This window comes from Bidens hawaiensis, unplaced genomic scaffold, assembly GCF_021521415.1.
Source record: "Bidens hawaiensis isolate Kalapana, Puna unplaced genomic scaffold, B.hawaiensis_p1.1 tig00014466_1, whole genome shotgun sequence".
In the NCBI taxonomy this organism is placed as follows: Eukaryota; Viridiplantae; Streptophyta; class Magnoliopsida; order Asterales; family Asteraceae; genus Bidens; species Bidens hawaiensis.
This window is the reverse complement of record NW_027492259.1, coordinates 428,954-435,000: the sequence shown is the minus strand read 5'-3', so window position 1 is coordinate 435,000 and position 6,047 is coordinate 428,954. Positions and strand designations below refer to the sequence as shown.

The 6,047-nt window shown below is 33.4% G+C and overlaps 1 non-coding gene and 1 pseudogene across 2 annotated transcripts in view; both read left to right on the top strand.

Annotated features, from left to right (window-relative positions):
• The window catches only part of LOC143546821 (ATP-dependent Clp protease proteolytic subunit pseudogene), a 2,582-nt pseudogene extending 1,554 nt beyond the window's left edge, over positions 1–1,028 (top strand). The window contains exons 2-3 of the transcript XR_013137659.1: positions 1–145; positions 800–1,028. The exon at positions 1–145 is cut by the window's left edge and continues 183 nt beyond it. The product of XR_013137659.1 is annotated as an ATP-dependent Clp protease proteolytic subunit pseudogene (transcript). The remainder of the gene's footprint in view (positions 146–799) is intronic.
• A 3,475-nt stretch (positions 1,029–4,503) lies between these two features.
• Positions 4,504–4,577, top strand: TRNAW-CCA (transfer RNA tryptophan (anticodon CCA)). Its single transcript has one exon. It is a non-coding gene; the product is annotated as a tRNA-Trp (tRNA).
• Positions 4,578–6,047: the final 1,470 nt, after the last annotated feature.

Genomic DNA, 6,047 nt, shown 5'->3' with positions numbered 1-6,047 from the left:
TAATACCGGGAGTGGCTCTTTATGATACTATGCAGTTTGTGCAACCAGATGTACATACAATATGCATAGGATCCGCCGCTTCAATGGGATCTTTTATCCTGGTCGGAGGATAAATTACCAAACGTCTAGCATTCCCTCACGCTTGGTACCAATGAGGCTTTTATTTATTTGAGAGAAAAAAGAAGACTATGCCTTTGCCATATGAAATATGAATATGAATATTAAGTAATAATAGCATGGCACTTTGAATTCGATATAAAATTTTTTTTTGTTTTCACAACATTAGCTTATGTATCGAGAGAGTAATATGATAAAAACGTATTTCCTATTTTCTTATTTTGGAAGTCCAGTTCAGCGTCACAAACTTTTTTCACACCAGAGGTCTCTTAACAATATTCTATTTATGTTATGTGTTATGGAGCGAATAAAAATTCTTTTTTCCTTAGTTTATTTATTATTTGATCAAATAAAAAGCAACTTTGGGATTGCTGAATGACAGACAAATCACAGACAAAAAAATATAATAAATATATATAGCAACGGAGCCATCATAGTATTTTTGAATTCCTCCGAAAGGAAGGGTGGTAAGTTGATCATTTACCGATCGGGGTCTGATCGATCCTATTTTTTATTTCTTTGATGGAAGGTAAGGGTCAATTTTATTGTAGAGCCGTATGCAATGCATAATGCCCGTACGGTTGTTTGATTCTATCTTTTTTTCTTGTTATTCTTTTATCTTTCTTTTATCTTCCCCTCATCATGAAAAAGAGAGAAACCTTTTATTATCTTATATCATCAGGGTAATGATCCACCAACCTGCTGGTTCTTTTTTTGAAGTAGCAACGGGAGAATTCATCCAGGAAGTGGGAGAACTGCTGAAACTACGTGAAACCCTGACAAGGGTTTATGTACAAAGAACGGGCAAACCCTTATGGGTTGTATCCGAAGACATGGAAAGAGATGTTTTTATGTCAGCAACAGAGGCCCAAGCTTATGGAATTGTTGATCTTGTGGCGGTTGAATGACAATAACCTGGATTTCGCGTCAATTCTGAAATGAACCCTGCCGAGTTGAATATTATTATTCTATGGAATCATTTTTATTATTCTATTGAATAAAAGTAATTCATAATCATCCGGTTAGGATCGATCTAAACCAGCCCATTATGTATATGATTCAACAAGCCAACGATTAAACAACTTATTAGAAATACAAGACAGCCAATTAGAAATGTCACAAAATCCCCCGCGCTTCGGGGATGCCCTCAGCGCCGAGGAACATGTACTAGGGTGTATGTGCGACTCGTTCAGATCATGAACTAGAACAAAGGAAAGAGAACAATGTTCGAATATCAATGATCAAATAGGATATAACGGAAAAACAAACTAAATTTCCTATCTAAAAATGGATGATATCCCTTTTATTTTGTATGAAATTTATGGTTTCTGTTGGTGTAAATCCACTCACCTCAATTCAAAATGAGAAGCAATTCTCCATTGGTAGCAAATGGTTATCCATTAAGCGGAGGAAATCTTAGTTAACATAGACCCCTCTTGCAAGAACGGACTAACAGGGTCAGTTACCCAACCAACCTTCATAATTAAATACCGTTACTGTATAGGTAGAGCTTGTTGTGAAAGACCTATTACTGGATAATTCATGGGTAGAGCCGAAGAATGTGAACTATACAAGTTAGCAATAACATTGATTAAATGAAGTAAAGGCTCCGGTGTATAGAGAAAACCTCACTGTTGAAGAAGTAACCATAGAAACGATGGAATCCACTATTTCTTTATCATTACTTTGATTTTTTAATACCTAGTATAGTCAAATTTCGTATTTCGAGGTGAAATGTCTAGAAAAAATCAAAAATTGTGGTTGGGAAGGTTATAGTAGCCAAAGCCATTGGAATTCTTAGTTTATACATTGGAAAAATCAGTTTTGTTATTAATATACTAGGAAAGGGGCAAAAGAATAACTGAAAGAAAGGAAATCTAGGAAATCTATTAGTTATTCGTTAAAGTTTCATTTATTCAATGACCAGAATTAGACGGGGATATATCGCTCGGAGACGTAGAACAAAAATTTGTTTATTTGCATCAAGCTTTCGGGGGGCTCATTCAAGACTTACTCGAACTATTACTCAACAAAAAATAAGAGCTTTGGTTTCGGCTCATCGGGATAGGGATAGGAAAAAAATACATTTTCGTCGTTTGTGGATCACTCGAATAAATGCAGCAATTCGCGAAAGGGGGGTATGCTATAGTTATAGTAGATTAATAAATTATCTGTACAAGAGACAGTTGCTTCTTAATCGTAAAATACTTGCACAAATAGCTATATCAAATAGGAATTGTCTTTATATGATTTCCAATGAGATTATAAAAGAAGTAAGTTGGAAGGAATCCACCGGTTAAACGGAGTTGCCCGGAGAATGAACTCCGGGAAGGTCAAATAAAAATGAATAGAATATGAGAAAATATGAGAAAAGAAAGTAGTCAAAATAAAAATGAATCAACGCGTTCAAAAAAAAATTTTCTTCTTCCCAGATTCTTCTTTTTTTTCTTATGACACGAGAATTCAATCCGGATTCTTGGATTTTGACCACAAAATAGAAATCCGCGTTTGAGTTCGGATGGGGGTTTGAATTCAAGTTAATAAAGAGTAAACCTACCTTTTTCTGCCTCTAATACTAGTAGTTCTAGTAGTCGACTCAGTTCTTTCAAATTGTTTCTCATTATTAAGAAAAGGTAACAAAGATAAAATACGAGCTTGTTTTATAGCAATAGTAATTAATCGTTGTTGTTTCAAGGTCAATCTATTTACTCGTCTAGATAATATTTTTCCCTGTTCACTAATAAATCGACTAATTAAACTCATGTTTTTATAATCAATTCGATCCCCCGATTGGATCGGGGGCAAACGCTTACGAAAAGATCGCTTGGATTTAAGAAAAGTTCGCTTGGATTTATCCATGGTTTGGTTAGTTTATTTCTTATCCCTAAAATCCTATTTCAGCCGGATCTATAATTAGAATAAATAAATAGGATTTGGTTTGTTTATAATTATTTTTAACTATGTTAAATATGTTATATATATAATGTCAATTTTCCCTTTCCTTGCCTTGTAAGATTAAGATAAGGGCGCAAGTACTCGCTTCAATCTATTTCTTTATCTCCACGTGAATCGTATGTTTGTAACAATATGGACAGAATTTTCGTAGCTCCAATCGATTAGGCGTATTGTGCTGGTTCTTTTGAGTAATATATCTGGAAATGCCCGTTGATTCCTTATTAACACCGTTTCGAACACAAGCGGTACATTCCAAAAGAACCGGTATTCGCACATCTTTACCCTTGGCCATGAACCTCCTTTGGATTTTTCATTTACTCAACTCTTCCTCTTTCAATCCGAAACGAAAAAGAAGAAAGGAAGGAAAAAACAAAATAGAATTTGTAACTTGCTATCCTCTTATGCAAGATTTCACTACACTCAATATCGGAAATAAGATAGAAAGATTTCTAAACTTTTAAATCACAATACAGCATTTTATATTTTATATAAGTATCTTGTATAATACTCTTTCCCTAGAACCACTGTTTGTATTCGACTTCCATAGAATGAAATATTCATTTCATTCCAACCAGAACCCGAGTCTCACAGCTGTTGAATGCACTTTTATTCTTTCTCTTTCCTCCCTTCTTCTAAAAAAGGGAAAAAAGAGAAAAGAGGGGGCTGATATTTAATTGTATCTCTAATATTCTTTATTCCGTCCCGCGCCAATAACTAGAATGGGAACGTCAACGCATCCGGGAAAAAACGATTAATATCAATAAACCTGCCAAAGAACCGAACCATAGAGTACTTAGTACCGGTGCCACGGAAATATATGTTTTTAGATCTCGCATTGAAAAACCTCCTTCATTTTTTCATTTTATTGTAATCAATAAGATAATACATATTTAAATGTACAATTATCTAGTAAAAAAGATTTACTTTTTGTTAAATACGGAAAAAAACGTCCTTTTCTTCTCCAATATTCCCCAAAAAGACTCAGTTATTTTTCCTTGGGGTTCCGTTCCATATTTCATATAGATAGAAGTCTTTTGCTATTATTATATGTTAAATGAGACCAAAAAGACGAAATGAAAAGAAAAATTCTAGGTTTTAATAGAGGAGATAACGATGTGGAAAACAAGACAGGAATTCTCTACAATGACACTGTAGACCAACGGAAGGGATGTAACGCAGCTTGGTAGCGCGTTTGTTTTGGGTACAAAATGTCACGGGTTCAAATCCTGTCATCCCTACCTATTACTTCTCCTTTGAGCAGTAATGAGGTATTTTTTAAGATCAACTCACAATGGACATATCATATAGAATCTTTCATTCTTATGACACTATATAGTATGCATACAATGACACTATATAATATGCATACAAGATGTATTGGGGCCAATTCTTTTCTTTTTTCTTTACAGTATTCTCTTTTATGATAAGAAAGCGCTCTTAGTTCAGTTCGGTAGAACGCGGGTCTCCAAAACCCGATGTCGTAGGTTCAAATCCTACAGAGCGTGATTCGGATCTTCTTCGATCGAATTCGGCTGAAACACTAACTGGAACTGGAATAGCAATCTTAATTTGACCTCCTGGATATTAAAGAAAGGAGGAGGTCAAAAAAAGGGGGGGATGTTAATTAATCAAAGGTCCAACTGATCGCCACGCCTGTATTGTAAATATGCAGTTACAAATAATCCAGCCAAAGTAATAGGAATTAGACCTAACACGATTCTAAAAAGAAAAACTTCAATCATTTCAATTTGTTTGAAAGGAGAAAAAAGAGGTAATATCTATACCTAAATATTAATCCAAATTACCACGAATCTCAATGACCAAGAATTGGTAATTGACACGATAAGTAACTAGAAATACACAGAAGTTCGCGGAAAGATTTCCTTTTATGAATTGTGCAATTCATTTCAAATAAGTCCTATCTTGCTCAGACCAATAAATAGAGCTGAGGTTATAGTTAAAGCCGTTAGTAGAAAACCGAAATAACTAGTTATTATAGGCATCAAGGAGCTAAATGAAATATGTTATTTTTATACATATGTTTATAAAAAAGCACTTACCTGAGTTTCATTTTTTACAAAATAGGAGAGAAACAAAAATACCAATTGCAAGCTTTTGATTCAAATATCATTATAGACAACACTAACAAGGATAAAGTCACAGCTTTAGAAAAAGAAATTGATTAAACGTCTGTAACATCTACGCATACCGCGTTTGCAATCAGCGAATGCATTCTTGGATCATTTTTCAATTCAACTAATAAGAATTAGGTCGTGTAATTTCATTTTAAAACAAAACTCTTTTCGAATCATTATGGAATCAAATTAGAAAATTATTACTATTTTTTTATCGAATCTATTTTCAATTTTAGAGCGAACAGTAATCTTATAAAACTTTTACTTTCATTTTTACTAATTAGATTTCGTAATAGGTTATAATATCTTGCATATAATATCTTGAATGAATGAGAACAAAAGGTGATCACACGATCACTCGAAGAAAAAAATAGGTGTTTTGGTTCAACTATATTATAAGACTAGTCATTTCTATTCTCTTTTACTTTATAAGTTCTAGTTTGTATCTTTCCTATTAGAAATCCGCCTCTTTGTAGTTAGGTCAAAAAAGAACCTTCAGATTTCAGATTTCGATCTAATACAACAATGCATGCATTAGTGATTCCAATTATTTCATTCGTTGTTCTTTTTCGTTTATCGAAGAAAATTTCCTATTATTCCTTGTTACTGGACGACTAACCAATTCCTAATTCCTTAAAAGATAAAAAAAGATTCCAACAAAAAGCGCTTATACAACTATGAATAACAAAGATTTATAGATCTAAAATCTACTTACATTTGCGGTAATATTCTAATCATTTCATGAATTATTAGAAACTCACTTATCAGATTCGCATTTTACCCTATCCTTAGTTTATAGCCCTAAACTCATAATGGCGAGAAATAGATTATTTGAAATTC